The sequence below is a fragment of the Euphorbia lathyris genome, chromosome 6 (genome assembly GCF_963576675.1).
Source record: "Euphorbia lathyris chromosome 6, ddEupLath1.1, whole genome shotgun sequence".
In the NCBI taxonomy this organism is placed as follows: domain Eukaryota; kingdom Viridiplantae; phylum Streptophyta; class Magnoliopsida; order Malpighiales; family Euphorbiaceae; genus Euphorbia; species Euphorbia lathyris.
This window is the reverse complement of record NC_088915.1, coordinates 59,512,030-59,528,358: the sequence shown is the minus strand read 5'-3', so window position 1 is coordinate 59,528,358 and position 16,329 is coordinate 59,512,030. Positions and strand designations below refer to the sequence as shown.

The following is a 16,329-nucleotide window of genomic DNA, read 5'->3' as shown; positions in this document are numbered from 1 at the left end:
TTTATTCTCATTAACACCTAAACCATAAGTAAATTCAAATATTGAAAACCATAATATTAGTTTTTGACTTAATAAGCACCCAACCCCCCTAAACTTGTAACTTTTTTTTCATCTTGCCCCTTCAATTTAGGGGACAACCTCTCAACCCCCTCAACTCTCCAAAAACATCACATACAGCCCCTTAAACCTCTTATATTCGGTCAAAATATTGACCCGTGTCGAAAACGCGCTTGACTGTTGACCACACCAATGCCACATGTCACTTTTTTATTAAATTTTTCCAAGTGATTTCACCTCGACAACCACTACCGCCAACCTCAACACCTCGATAAGGCTGCGACGACAAACAACGACAATACCTCGCATACAATAATCACTTGAAAAAATTTAATAAAAAAAGACACGTGGCATTGGTGTGGTCAACAGTCAAACGCATTTTGACTGAACATAGGGGTGTAAGGGGCTGTATGTGATGTTTTTGGAAAGTTGAGGGGGTTGAGAGGTTGTCCCCTAAATTGAGGGGGCCAAAGTTACAAGTTTAGGAGGTTGAGTGTCTATTAAGCCTTAATTTTTCCTACTTTTAGTGTTTTTTTAAACCAATTATTTATAGGAACATATACTTAGTACACTAGAAATCACAACCAAATAATATATTGATACATTTGTATAAAAACCAATGTTATACATAGCTACACTTTTTTAGTACACTAGGAAAAATCAATTTTATATAATAAGGAATTAGTTATATATAAAATATAAATGGTTCAGTTAACTCAAAACGTTAGTCTTTCAAATACAAAACCTAATCCAAAACTGTGACCAGTGGCGAATACAAGATTGTTTGGTTGAGGGGGCCGATTTTACACCTGGTGTGTAAAAAAAAATTGCTAAATTGAACTTGTTCAAATTTTTTTCGTATATATACGTGTTATAATCATGGAAAAATTACACAGAAATTCATATTTTAAAAACTATTTACAATTATGAAAATCGCTTTTATGTATTTTATCATTATATGATTTTAAATTTTAAAATATCAGAATATCATAATTTTATTTCTATTTTTATCAAATTTTCAGTTATTCAGTTGCAGGAAATAAAAACAGTTTTAAAAAAACCACCAAATATGACATTTAAATAAATTTGTTCTAGAGTCCGACACAGTTATAAATAATTTGTTAATTATGATCATTGTGTAATTTACCCTATAATCATAGTGGTCAAGAACCAATTTTTAAGTACCAATGTAAAACTTTTCAAAATTAAACTATATTGTGTTTAATATTCTTAACATGTAAAAAAACATTGTCTAATAGAAAAAATCGGATTTAGGGACGGCCTCACAGGAAAAAAAAAATTAAATTTGGATTTAAGAATGATCTAAGAAGCCAAAAAAAATATATAGAAATTTGGATTCAATGAAAGCCTATGTTTCCAAAAAAAAAAAAAAAATTTAGATTTAGAGAGGGCATAACAAGGCCAAGAAAAAAAAGGAATTTTGGATTTAAAGAGGACCTAACAGAACTTGAGCTAATTTTGAGGTGTTAATTCCGCATCCAATCATTATTTTTTGGAAACATGGGGCTGAAACCACCACGGCCTCAAATTTCGTAGAAACATGGGGGCCGAAACTACTCGTGGTCATGGTGGTTTCGGCGGCCGGAGGGGCCGGGCCCCTTCAGGCACCTCCCTGTCTCCGCCCCTGACTGTGAACTGTTAAAATCAATATATACAAACCCGAAACTGTATTTTCAGTTTGTTTAGCTAGTTCAGATTTTCGATTCAAATAACGGTTTAGCCAGGTCTTTTGTTCACTCATAAACGATGCAGGCATCAAAATTAAAGAAAAATAATATATATATATATATGTAAATGGTTCAATTCGCATTTTCAGTTTGATTAACCAGTTTAGATTTTCGATTCAAATAACGGTTTAACCAGGTTTCTTGTTCACTCATAAATGATAAAATCGAAATTAAAGAAAAATAAACACGCACTAGACGGAGGGCTTGAACCTCCGACCTTGTGATTAACAGCCACATGCTCTAGCCAACTGAGCTATTCCAGCAATTTAATTATTTTCAAATTTATTTCATGACAATTCTATTTCTAAGTTTTTTCTATGCATATTAAAATTTCAAGAAATTTCAGTTCTGTATAGTTAAAAACTTTTAACTAGATGGTAATTTGTATTCGGAGACTTTCACTATCTTTCTTTCCGCAGCTTAATCGGCCTCCATATATATATGTTCATTTTCTGCAATTGGCTTCAATCCTTCATTAAAATATTGTCAAAATTTTCTTTGATATTTATATAGCTTGGTACAACTATATTCTAGGAAAAAAAAAATTAGAGGAAAAGAAAAATTTATAGGAAAAGAAAATGGAAAAAGCACATTCGAAGAGATCCACAAGTATTTTACCTTTTAGACTGGGTTTTTCTTCTTTCTAAATCGTTTTTGGAATCTGCTTTGCCAAAATCGTAAAAAGCTTATTTTGAATGAAAAAACTATCACGCTAGAAGGAGGGGTTGAACCTCCGACCTTGTGGTTAACAGCCACACGCTCTAACCAACTGAGCTATTCCAGCAATTTACAATTCATAAACTGGATTTCATAACAATTGCATTTCTAAGCTTATCTTCTACATGTTAAAATCTCTAGAAATTTTAATTTTATTTTATATAATTAAAAACTCCTAACTAGAAGTTCGTAGGGTAATTCAAAAATTTCCTTCCATATTTATACAGCTTGGTACAACTATAGTTTAGAAAAAAAAAAAAAAATTATAAGCAGAGAAAATGGAAAGAGCACATTCGAAGAGATCCAACAGTATTAGAGTTTTTAGCTGGGTTTTTCTTCTTTTTTACGTTTTTGGAATCTGCTTTGCCAAAAGCTAAATTCAAATCTATGCACAGTTGTAAATTTTGAGAATAATATTAAGAATACTACCTTTACTTTTTGTATTTTTCAAAATCAAAGTAAAATGATGAAAGTAATTAGCACAAGCTATTTGCTGCGTCCTGGAAGTAAAAATATATTTTTATTCCTTAAAGAACAAGGCATTGTACTGGTATATCCTTATTTTTTTCTTCTCAATTTATATAAAATTAGGTGCGAATACTGTTGCTTATAGAAAACCACAAATTTTCATCCAAAAACAAGCAAATCATCAATCTATGGAATGCTTTTGTAAATCTTTGTACAACTTTATGGCACCCATCTAGATTCCGTTTTTGTTGCTATTGTTGGAGTCCTCAAATGAAGTAGTATGTAAATGATGTTGTAAATCTTTGTAAGGGTCTGTTTGGTGTAATGTAATGTAATATAATCAAAATCGCAACGTAATCAAATGGCTTAATGTTTCTCCAGCTCCCTTAACTCGTCCAAATTGGTCATTTTATCCCTCCAACTCATCGAATGTCCTATTTACCCCCTTAGTTCCATAAAAATGGTATTTCTCACCTTCTTAACTTGTCCAAATTTGTCATTTTACTCATTCTCACCTCATTGAATATTCTATTTACCCCATTAACTCCATAAAAGTGGTATTTCTCACCACTTATGATCTTATTTACCCTCTTAACTCTATAAAAATGGTATTTTTTATCCATTTATAGTAGTAAAAAAAGTTGAAAAGAGAAAGAACGGATAAAAAATACAAATAACAAGAACATTAATATAAACAAGTTAAATACATTATATGTAGGGATAATGTACCAAAATAGGCCTATGATTTTTGGGGAAGTATCAATTTAGTATAAACAAGTTTAATACATTATATGTAGTTTTACGTTTTTGAGAATGATGAGAAGTGAGATTTAACAAATTAGAGGTTAGATGAAACTTTAAAAATAGAAATTAGGATTACATGCTTTGGATGTAATGAGAACTCAAACTATTTTTTTTAAGTAACGGGGATTATAACAATTGTTAAACAAAATTTATCTATTGATTTCTCATCCCATTACAATAAAAATTTTAATATGCAACTAAACATGGTAATGACTCTTCAATGTAATGATCATTTCATTACAAAGCTTATGCAGAATATCTTCCTCAAGGATCGAGTCCGCATAAGGAAAGTCAGGGGAGGAACCAAGCACTGACAATCAAGCGATTAAATGGGGCCAAAAACAGTCCCATGCGGCAAGTTAGCAGCTAATCCACGCTTCGCGTGAGTTAAGTCACGCTCCGAGTAACTTTTCCCTCGCTCCGCGTGAACTCATTTAAAAAGCCTTGTGATTCAGCATTGCTCATTACTCCAGCTTCCTCCTTATTATAACGTTGCCACTCCTTAATTACAACATTGCCATCAATGCTACCCCTTTACCTTCAACCCATTTTACCCCTTTAAGTTTTATATAATTAATTATATGTCTTTACCCTTTTATATAATTTATTCTTAGGGTTTTGAGATTATATAAATCATTCTCTTTCTATTGTAATATTTAACTTTTATAAAATATAATTTTATCATTTTTTTTATTAAGGTTTTAACCTTTAATAATAGGAAATTCTTGATTTCCTACGGAGTTAGCCGGATTAACTCCTTCAAGTTTAGCTTGAGAATAACCTCTTTGTTAGTTTAGAATTAAAACTAACATGTCCGAAAATAATCCATATCTGCATACCAAACGGGTCCTAAAGGTTTTCTTTATACCTCCTAAAAAAGACAAAATAAACCACATATGCACCAAAAGTGATGATCCGCGAAGCCAAACCGGGCCGAATCATAAACACGGGCCCAACCTATACTTAGGCCCATGGTTCAAGATCAAATGGGCTCCTAATAAAGGAAGCGGGTAAAGCGGATAACCGCCCCGAAATCCTAACAGGGCATTAAACCTCCCACTCAAACAAACGAAACCACGTTGGTGGCCACGTAAGGGACGTGGCATAGAAAGAGTAACCGCCATCGGCGGTTACCTAGAGATACTTATAAAAGAGACATGAAAGCAAATGGGGAGGTAAGTTGACATTTTTTCCCTCAATACTATTATCAATCTACTAGCCTTCCACATAAAACTGACTTGATCGTCGGAGAGTTTTTCCGGAGATCCTGTCTCCGGTTTTGTTTTGCAGGTAACTACGACGAGGACCATCGAATTAAATCCGACAAGTTATCATTGGTGCGGTGAAGGTGGGCCTTTTTTACCAACATCTGGGTAAAGGTACACAAAGAACATGTCAGAACCATCACGAACGACCGGAGTTACAACCAGATCAACTAGTATGAACTCAAGAGGTCCACGGACTGTGAATTCGCAGCCTGCGAGTACACAGCCTGTGGTACCCAGCTCGTCGAATCCTTCGGGACAGTTGAGTCCATTATTGGAGGTCCAAGTGCAAACCGAGAGGGAGATGTCCAATAGCGATTTCGTACAGATGGCAGGACAAGTCTTGGCTTCGAATATGAGCCAAGCGGCTGGAGATCGAATGATTAGTTTGTTAACTGCAATCGCTGATCACAATACCGCCGTAGCGGCTGATCCTCAAGAACCCGTTGTCATCTCGACACAATCACCGACTATTCTTGCCATATCTGCGCTTCCGCAGCCATCTCGAGAGACAAATCGGATGGGTCAGAGTAGTCGCATGAACCCACACAGCCATCCAGGCAACTACTCGCACCAAGATCCTATTATGACGATCCATCCGACCTGGCAAACATCCCAGCCGATGTCAGGAATGCAAGGAATTCTTCCGCTACAACAAACGGAGCCCTTTGTCCACAGACATTCAGAGTTGATGACGTCTGGAATGAATATGTCTGGGCGGGAGCACACTTGGAACTTTGATCCTATAACTGGACAGCGGTTAGACCCACAGCGAGAACAAATGTCGACACAGTATGGCGGGTGGATGTCACCCAGAATTCACCAGCAGCGGATGGAAGAAGTTCGGCGGGAACCCAATACTGAATTAGAAGATCAACTGCGAAGCATGATGGAGCGAATGGGGTACACACCTAGGGCGAAAGCAATGGTGCAGAGTGATTCGCCTTTTGCCCCATCGTTGCGGGAGTTTATTCCAGATCACAGAATAAAAGCGCCGGCGATACCTAAATACTATGGGGATCCAAATTCTAACCCTGAGGCACTTGTCAGAAACTATAGGGAGTTGATGGATGTTGCAGGAGCAAGCGAAAGCATAATTTACCGATTGTCCTCGACCACTTTGGGCGGTGCAGCATCTGATTGGTTTCGGTCTCTACCTACTGAATCTATTCACAACTGGACTCAATACAGTCGTGATTTCTGTGCAAAGTTCGTGGGCTGTAAAGCAGCAGATGTGACAGATAGACAGCTGAAAGAGATCAAACAGAGAAATTACAATTCCCTAAGGGAATTTGTTGTAGCCTTCAATGATATTCTGGTGCGGCTACAGAACCCGGATATCGTGAGCATCCGCAACATAATGGCGGATGGAACCACAGATTGGAGCATGCGGGAGGAAATCATCCGCAACAAGCCACGCACAGTGGCCGAACTCATGAAGATAGCAAAGGAGTTCATGGAAGTGGATGATGTCAACAGGGAACATAGAGCTCAAACCCGGCGAGAAAGAGATGCCACTAGATCCGCTTCGGACAATCGGCGCCATCAAAATCAAACCCAGTCCAAGGGTAATTTTGTTCGGAAGGGCGATCGCTCCTTCCAGGGAGGAGGATATCAAACGCCATTGAATACGACTCGCCATGAGGTGTTACTTTGGATTGAAAAGAACCCCCTGAAGAAAGATGTGCAGTTTCCTGAGATGAAAGGTCGAACTAGTTTGGGGCGATATCCTAACAAATATTGCAGGTTCCACAGATTGAACGGCCATGACACGAATGATTGCTACGAACTGAAGAGGGAGATTGAAAAGCTGATTGAGAGAGGCAAACTGAGTCAATTCGTTAGAAAAGAAACGATGGATGAAAAGGTAACACTTCCGCGTGAGGTAGAAGTAAGACCAGAAAAGAAGCAGAAAAAAGGAGTGATTAACGTGATAGCAGGCGGGATCTATGAGCCTCCAACAAAAAGGGCTCGCCGTGAACAGCGAAAAAGCAACACGAGTAGGGAGGATGCCCTCAATTACTCATTTGTGCGAATCACGGAGCCGCATGCAGATGCGTTGGTGATTACGGTGGCCATTGAAGGATGGGACGTTAAGCGGGTCCTTATCGATACAGGCAGTTCTTGCAATGTTATTACTCGAACTGCATTCAACAAATTGGGAATTAACGACGAGCGAGTAGAACATACGTTCATGGATGTAACTGGTTTTGGAGGTCAATCATCTCAAACAAGTGGACAGGTGGTGTTGGAGACAGAAATGGGCGATAAAAATCTAAAATGGCGAGGTGATCTGGAGTTCGCAATTATTGATCTCCCATTGGCTTATAATATAATCCTGGGGCGTCCGTTCCTATCGGAAACGGAGTCGCTCATTTCAATGAAGCATTGGACATTGCATTTGCCAACACACCAAGGGCGAGTCGTTGTTGAGGGAGATCAACTTATATCTCAACAAGCTTATACATTGTCACTTGAACCAAAGCCAGATGAAGAGGATAAAGTTGATGAGAAGTTGCCGGCTGAAGCGTTAGGAGAAACAGAACTATTCGCCATCTCAAATGACAAGAATGTACGGATAGCGGCAGGACTTCCAGAGGAAACAAAGAAAGCCATTACCGATGTGTTGATCCAGTGCGAGTCGGCATTCGCCGCTCCAAATGAAGTGCTGAAGGGGATAAGCCCAGAAATAGCGACACATCGTTTGAATGTGGACAAAAGTGCAACCCCAGTGCGACAGAAAAAGAGAGGACATGCTCCAGAGAGGCAGAAGGCGATTGAAAAAGCAGTGGAGGATTTGCTAAAATCAGATGCAATTCGAGAAGTCACCTATCCGGAGTGGCTAGCCAATGTGGTGCTAGTCAAAAAGCCAAATGGAACGTACAGAATGTGCGTAGACTTCAAAGATCTGAATAAAGCTTGTCCGAAGGATATGTATCCGCTACCTAACATTGATATATTGGTAGATGGGACTGCGGGATTTGAAGCTTTATCATTCACCGATGTGAAATCCAGTTACCACCAGATACCAATGGAGAAGGCGGATGAGATCAAGACGTCATTCATAACTCATCAGGCAACTTATTGCTTCAAGGTGATGCCCTTTGGACTGAAAAATGCTGGAGCAACCTATCAACGGATGATGAACAAAATATTTTCAGACAAATCAAGCGAGAACTTCTCGATCTATGTAGATGACATGATCATTAAAAGCAAGAAGATGCAAGACCACCCGCAGGATATTAAAGAAATCCTGGAAGTGCTGATCAAATATGGCCTCAAATTGAACCCAGAGAAATGCACGTTTGGAGCAAGAGCAGGGAAGTTCCTGGGTTTCATTGTTAGTGGCAAGGGAGTTGAGGCAAATCCTGAGAAGGTTAAAGCAGTGATGGAGATGAAGACACCGAGGAATATAAGAGAAGTACAGCGACTCAATGGGCGGTTGGTGGCATTAGGGCGGTTCATATCATGCTCGGCTAGAAGATGTCTACCTTTCTACAATGCCATCAAAAAATCTAAATCCTTTGAATGGACACCAGATTGTCAAGAAGCATTCGAGGGGATAAAACGACTACTATGTTATCCGCCCTTAATGAGCAGGCCAGAGGATGGAGAAGATTTATTTCTTTATGTATCCGTCACCAGCACGGCGATATGCACCGTAATGGTACGGGAAGAAGAAGGGCAACAATATCCGGTGTACTACGTGAGTAAAGTCTTGAAGGACGCAGAACTTCGATATTCGAGGTTAGACAAAATGGCCCTCGCGGTGATAACCACGGCGGCTAGGTTAAAGCCATACTTTCAGGCGCATACTATCATTGTGAGAACTGGAATTCTAATGCGAAAGGTACTACAGAAACCTGACGCATCCGGCCGATTAATGGAGTGGTCAATTCGCTTGGGAGAGTTCGATATTCGCTACGAAGGAAGACTAGCTCTAAAAAGTCAAGTACTTGCCGATTTCGTGAATGAGTTCACATGGGATGAAAACGAATGTCCAAAGGCACAAAAAGAAGAGTGGAGTATGTTCACAGATGGGGCATTATCCACAGATGGAGCTGGACTAGGAGTCGCCATCAAGGGTCCGGATGTTATTCGCCTGTACTATGTGGCACGGTTAACATTCAAAACTACCAACAATGCTGCGGAGTATGAAGCAATGATATGCGGATTGAAGTTGCTTAATGAACTTATGCCGGAAAGAGTGGTAATCTACAGCGACTCTAAACTTATGATAAATCAGATCACAAAAAATTATCTGGTGAAACAGGAGGATCTGGTCAAGTACCATCAGGTTGTCGGCAGATTGACGCAGGAGTTAACACATAAAGGAGTCGTCTGGGAGATGGTGCATGTTCCAAGAGACCATAACATAAAGGCTGATGAGTTAGCAAAGGCAGCAGCGAGTAGAGACCCATGGAGTCAAAAGGCATGTAATTTGGAAATAAGGTCGTCACCAGCATTCGAAGCCGATCAGATTATGGTCATCGAAGAGCTAGAAGACGATGAAGATTGGCGGATGCCCATCCGCCACTATCTAGAACATGGAGATTTGCCGGTTGATAAAAGTTTAGCTAGAAAGCTACTCGGGCAGTCAGCAAGATACTCAATTCGGGATGGAATTTTATACCGAAAATCATATACATGTCCATGGTTGAAATGTATTAGCCGCAATGAAGGAGACTACGTGCTGCGAGAACTCCATGAAGGAATTTGTGGCGCACATGAAGCATCCGCGGCGTTGGCAAGAAAAGTCAAGTTGATGGGTTATTATTGGCCAAAGGTGGTGGAGGATTCCCAGAAGATGGTAGCGGAATGTCACAGCTGTCAAATCCATGCAAATGAAAAGCATGTTCCCGGAGCCGAACAAGTCACTATAATGACGGCGTGGCCATTCGCGACATGGGGAATCGATATAGTGGGTCCGTTCCCAGAAACAACAAAGAAAAGGAAGTACTTGATAATCGCAGTTGACCACTTCAGTAAATGGGTAGAAGCGGAGGCAGTAACCGCTCAAACACCTGAGCGAATGATCGAGTTCTTACGAGAGAACATTATCATGCGGTTTGGAATCCCACAAACGCTTATAACCGACAATGGCACCCAGTTCAACCGTGTCAAGTTCAAAGCATATTGCGAAAGCATGGGGATCAAGAATCATTTTTCTTCCGTAAATCATCCCCAGTCGAATGGTATGACAGAGGTTACCAACAGGGCCATGATTCAGGGAATCAAGAAGCGACTAGGTGATAAGAAAACAGGTTGGGAGGATGAGATACCTCATATGTTATGGGCATACAGAACCTCTGTAAAAGCAGCAACAGGCGAAACACCTTTCTCGCTGGTTTATGGAGCCGAAGCAGTCCTACCTGTTAAAATCAAGTCGCCTACAGATCGGGTAATTTATTACTGCGACACCCAAAATCCTATCAACATTAGAGATACATTGGATTCTGTTGAAGAACGAAGGGAAAAAGCTTACATGCGAATGGCAGTATATCGCAATAGAATCAAGAAGTATCATGACAGAAGGGTGCGAAAGGTGATAATCAATGAGAGCGACTTGGTCTTGAAAAAAGCAGATAAAATACAGTCCAGAGAAGGCAAAGGAAAATTAGGCGTCAACTGGATCGGGCCTTACAGGGTATCCAAGAAGTTGGGACCATCAACTTTTGAAATAGAAGAAATGAGCGGCAAAAAGCTCCCGCGCACCTGGAATCTAGAGAATCTACGCCTATATAAACAGGCCGAGTAGTTCAGGGAAATGACGAGTACTCTTTTTCCTTTTATGAGTTTTTCCCACTGGGTTTTCTGATAAAAGGTTTTAATGAGGCTTTGATCCCACACAGTTTAGGTACCCATGTAACAAGAAGTCTTTTTTCTTTATCAATAAAGAGGTTCATTGGTTACAATTATTCAGTATGATACGGCTGAATGCAGGTCCTTTTCAAACTGCTAATACAAACACATAAATGTGTTGCCTACAAAAGAAAGGCGGATGCATGATTACGCATCATTCGCAAAACCTTATGGTTAACCTTAAACACATAAATGTGTTGCCTACAAAAGAAAGGCGGATGCATGATTACGCATCATTCGCAAAACTTTATGGTTAACCTTATGATTATTTGAAAAATTATAAGGCATAAAATTAAGCGAATAAATGAGTACTCAAAAAATTGCAAAAAGGGTCTGGCCACCCTAATGAAAACAAAACTAACTACGAAAAATTATAAGTATGAAGTCGGCAAGAGGAAAGGGTCGCATACGAAAATAACCGGCATTAAAGTGAAGAAGAATAAAACAATAATTGCGCATATATGTAAAGCGGCGGCAAAGTCGCTCGGTTGATATATATACTGGCAGTTTGTTACATACAACAGTTCGGATATAAATAAAATTATACTACAGTTTCTTCTCCTTCACCTCTGCTGCCCCCTTCGCCTTCAGCGGCTCCTTCATCTTCTCCTGTGGGGTGATCTGCTTCAAGCGAATCCCCAACAGTCAAATCAGTAACCGCATCAGAGCGAGGTACCTCTTGTTCAACGTGAGAAACATCTTGTGGTACCCCTCTTTCTACGTTCTGATTTGGGATCTCACAGCTAATTGGAGAGTCATGAAAACTCTGCCAATCTAGGAGAAGTACCTCATCCATATCGGCATCCTCGGCCTCCAACTTGTCCCATTTTTCAGCTAAATCCTTTTCAGGAATGGGAACCTTGGGGCGATTAAGTACATGATCTGGATGTCCATGCTCATAAGCCGCATGAATCCGCTCTCCATACCAATAGATGCGAGCACCATCTTCAGCGGTGATCTCCTCGGCCCTCCTTTTTTGCATCTCCAAAGCTTCCTTGGACGAATTCAGATCATCAATAACCTTCTGAAGCTCATCGGACTTAGCCTGGAGGGATTTGAGAGCTTCCTCCTTCTCGCTGATGGCCTTCTAACAAGCACCTTCAAGGGCCTTTACTTTGCCTTGGACATCATCAAAAAGCGACTTCTGAGTCGCCAATTCAGTGCCAAGGCTTTCCAGCTCTCTAGCTCGTTCAGCATCCCTGCAGAGAGCACCCTCCGCAAAATTTATAATCTGCATATAGGACGATACGTGAATAAAAAGAGCGAATGGAGACATGCATTTGAGGGATGGAACATGAGTAGAAAGCAATATACCTCTATAGCACGCTTCTCAATCCCCTCCATGGCAGTCGGAAGCGGCACCTGTTCGCGCACACGAGAAGCGGAGGGAAGTCGCCCAAGGACATTGCATATGGAAGAAATAATGTCCCTACAGGAAAAGCTCACGGCTTTACCAAAGGTTCTGGTCCACCATCCGCTGATATCAGGACTCGGCTATGGATACACAAGGAGAAGGGTCAGGAGAACAGCGAAAACTGATAAGAGAAAATAAATAACGCAAGAAGAGCGAATAAATTATGATACCTCATGAAATGGGGTACCGCCCTTGGCTTTGGATGGAGTGGATGTAGATGTACCACCGACAGGCAAGGATACGGAGGTATTCTTCTTCCTAGGGCGAGAAGACTCCACATCCACATTACTCTTCCGCTTCCTATTTAAGGGAAGCTCCTCAGAAACAGAAGCGGGGCCCTGTGAAACGGAAGCAATTGTGGGGGAAGCCGCCTCAACAGAAGTCGCCCCCACCGGAGAATTCGCCCCTGCAACAGAAGTTGTTCCCGCCATCCGCTTCTTCCTTCTCTCCAGGGCTTTCGCTTCCCGATCTGCAGCGAGTTGAGATAAAGGATCACCCCTGTAAAGGGTTAAAAGAAATCATCAACTTGGAAATAAGTTAATAGTACCTTGTACAAAAACGCGATAAGGGATATAGACAACGCGATCTCCCTCGCGGTAGGCAATCGCTACTCGGCTTCTTAGCATATGGAATGCCTGATCATATGTCCATACAAAAGGAGGGGTACTCTTCAAGAACTTTATAATAGCGGCTTCTTCCTAGCTGGGCTAACCAAAGTTCAAACTCTTTACATTGGGTCGGCCCCAGCAGCGAAGAAAGTTTGGATTCCCTTCATGGAACTTAATGAAGAAATAGGACTTATCCCACTCACGGATTTTGTTCGACTTCTCATCAAAGCCGTAGTAACCGCTCTGTCGGATGAAAGTAAAGTACTCCCCCGAACTCTTGAAATGATGAAGCTTAGAGAAAATCTTGAGCGAGAGGGGAACCTCCAGACAATCCGCCAGAAACTTATCTAGGGTTAAGTCGGCCCATCCATTGGGATGCAGTTGTCCAGGTGCGATTCCATAACCACAAAGGAGGGAAGCAATCTCATCCGCCAGAGAATACGTGAAACCGCAGATAATCTGGGCGACAAAAATGGTAAAGTACCCCTTTGGGTAGTCGCCAGGCCCTCTATTTTCCCCGGGAATGCTTGTCTCCAGGCCTTGAAGCCAAGGATACTGCTCCCGCAAGTCCTCAATCGTCTCGCGGCAAACTAAGCTTCCGGACCTATCCTTTTTCGGTAATAAACGGGGAGTTGGGACAAGTGGTGGAATCAACTTCTTGGGGTCGAAACCTAGGCCCTCATCAGTTGTATTCGCCAAATGGAGAAAATCGGCGGGATGAGAGTCCGACCTAGGAGAGCTAGTTGAAACTTCATCAACCATCTCCTCGACCTCGTGAGACACCTCGCGATCGTAATTTTCGTCGAAAGGTGCGAAATCAAGTTCAGGGGTCGACATATCAGGGAGGGGAACGAACAGAAATAAGAAATAGTTGAACGAGCTGCAAGTTACAGAAGGGAAAAACTTACATGTGAGAAAGAATACAGAGAAGAACGAACGCAAAGATGTTGACGCCGGAGAGGAAATGACGGAGAACGAAGGAACCACTTTCGAATTTTGAATATCCAGACAAAGACGAAGAGTTGCCTATAACATATGAAAAGACCCTAAAGGGCTCTTGCCAAACTAAGGGGGAGGCATGTGATGATCCGCGAAGCCAAACCGGGCCGAATCATAAACACGGGCCCAACCTATACTTAGGCCCATGGTTCAAGATCAAATGGGCTCCTAATAAAGGAAGCGGGTAAAGCGGATAACCGCCCCGAAATCTTAACAGGGCATTAAACCTCCCACTCAAACAAACGAAACCACGTTGGTGGCCACGTAAAGGACGTGGCATAGAAAGAGTAACCGCCCTCGGCGGTTACCTAGAGATACTTATAAAAGAGACATGAAAGCAAATGGGGAGGTAAGTTGACATTTTTCCCCTCAATACTATTATCAATCTACTAGCCTTCCACATAAAACTGACTTAATCGTCGGAGAGTTTTCTCGGAGATCCTGTCTCCGGTTTTGTTTTGCAGGTAACTACGACGAGGACCATCGAATTAAATCCGACAAGTTATCAAAAAAGTTTTTTATTTTTTTCTGGAAAGTGTAAAAAATTTAAACTATTTTAGTTGCATTGATTTATACGTATTCGACTTTCAAAATTAATTACAATTCAAGGCTTTAACATTAAAATATAATTGAAATAATCCTTACTATATTTGCATCTTTACTAATATATGATTTTTATTTAAATATTATTAGTGTGATGGTAGAAAGATTAAAAAAAATAAATTGATGGTAGAAAGGTGGGGTCCTTAGTTTTTTTTTTTTTTTTTTAGGAAGGGTCCTTAGTTGAGATATACTTTTTAATTTTCAGGTGATAAATTGATATATTTAAAAAATCAGGTTTATCAATAAAAAAATCCAAAAATTTGGATCTTTTAATTGCACTTTCCACTTATATTTTTCTATTACTTTTTCTTAGGATTTTTATATGCATGCATGTAATGAAAAATGGATAATTTAGTTAATTTCTAAATTTTAATTTAATCTATAATAATCAGATGATCAAGTACATCAAAGCTTCACAATTTGTGTAATGTAGATATTCGCTCGGATTGTCTATTAGTGGTTCATGCAATTAATAAGTCAGTTGTTCAGTTGTCATACTTGAGTGATATTGTTTCTGAGTGTTGTATTCTTTTACGAGCATTGTGTAATGTCTCTATTTCTTTTATTAAACGGTCAGCTAATTGAGCGGCTCATGTGTTAGCGCGGGCCGTTGTTTCGAGCTCTGATCGTGTTGAGTGGCATTGTCCACCTCATTTTCTTGTTGCTACTTTGTTATTTTCTTGTTACTACTTTGTTATCTGATATCGAATAAATTGGTACTTTTTCAAAAAAAAAAAAAAGTACATCATGATATCATGTGAATTTCTGCATTACTTAAAACGAATATACATAATTTTTAAGGAATTTGGAAAAAAAAATAAGTGCAACGAAAATTACAATTTATATTTATTTGAGCATGCATGAAGAAAACATTAGGACAAAATATTCAATTAGCACTTACCAAAATGTTGCAAACATTGGTCGGATATATTATTTCGAAAGTATTGTAAAATTTCTCGTATTGAAAATAGATAGAATTGCGGGGCAAATCTTCTTTGGCAGTTAGCCTACTCTCTGTGCTTGATTAATATGCATTTTGAGGTACCAACTGCCAAAACAAGAATTGCCCAGTAATTCATATCCATAAATAAATATGTACATTTTGAGGTTGATGGATAAACAATTTCAAGAAATTCAAATATATATATAGGTGTTTAAAAAGAGAGGATATTCTGAGGACAATCCAATACTCCTACTAGTTGTAGCGTATATTACTCCCTTTTCAAACTCTAAATATCAAAATTTTCAGGACATTCCTCCAATAATATTCTTTTCTTCCTTTATGCAAAATAACAAACCTATACCCGCTCTTTGAAAAATAAAAAAATAAAAAAAATTCCCAAATGCTCTTGTGCAATTGCACACTTCAGAGCTAATCTATATGTTCAATTCACAACGCATGCTGAGTTTGTGAGAAACGATTTTCAAATTCGATTCCCATTAAATATATCCGCAAGGAGGGAGAAAAGTCTTAACCGTAAGCTCTCATATATATATATATATATATATATATATATATATATATATATATAAATTATTAACTATTAATTTCAACCAATAATTATTATTAATAATAAAAAAATAAAAATAAATAAAAGGAAAGAAAAAAAGAGTTCTAAAAGGGGAAAATTTTAGGATACTCCTGGAGTAATTCTCCCGACCAACCAATTCACGACACATGAGTATATGGTTTTTTTTCACCAATCATGGCCATGTAGTGATATTGAAAATAATTTTTCATTGGTCGGGAGTATTACTCTAGGAATACTGTAAAATTTCTCTCT

The 16,329-nt window shown here is 39.5% G+C and overlaps 1 non-coding gene across 1 annotated transcript; it reads right to left on the bottom strand.

Annotated features, from left to right (window-relative positions):
* Positions 1 to 2,515: 2,515 nt before the first annotated feature.
* Positions 2,516 to 2,589, bottom strand: TRNAN-GUU (transfer RNA asparagine (anticodon GUU)). Its single transcript has one exon. It is a non-coding gene; the product is annotated as a tRNA-Asn (tRNA).
* Between the last annotated feature and the right edge of the window lie 13,740 nt (positions 2,590 to 16,329).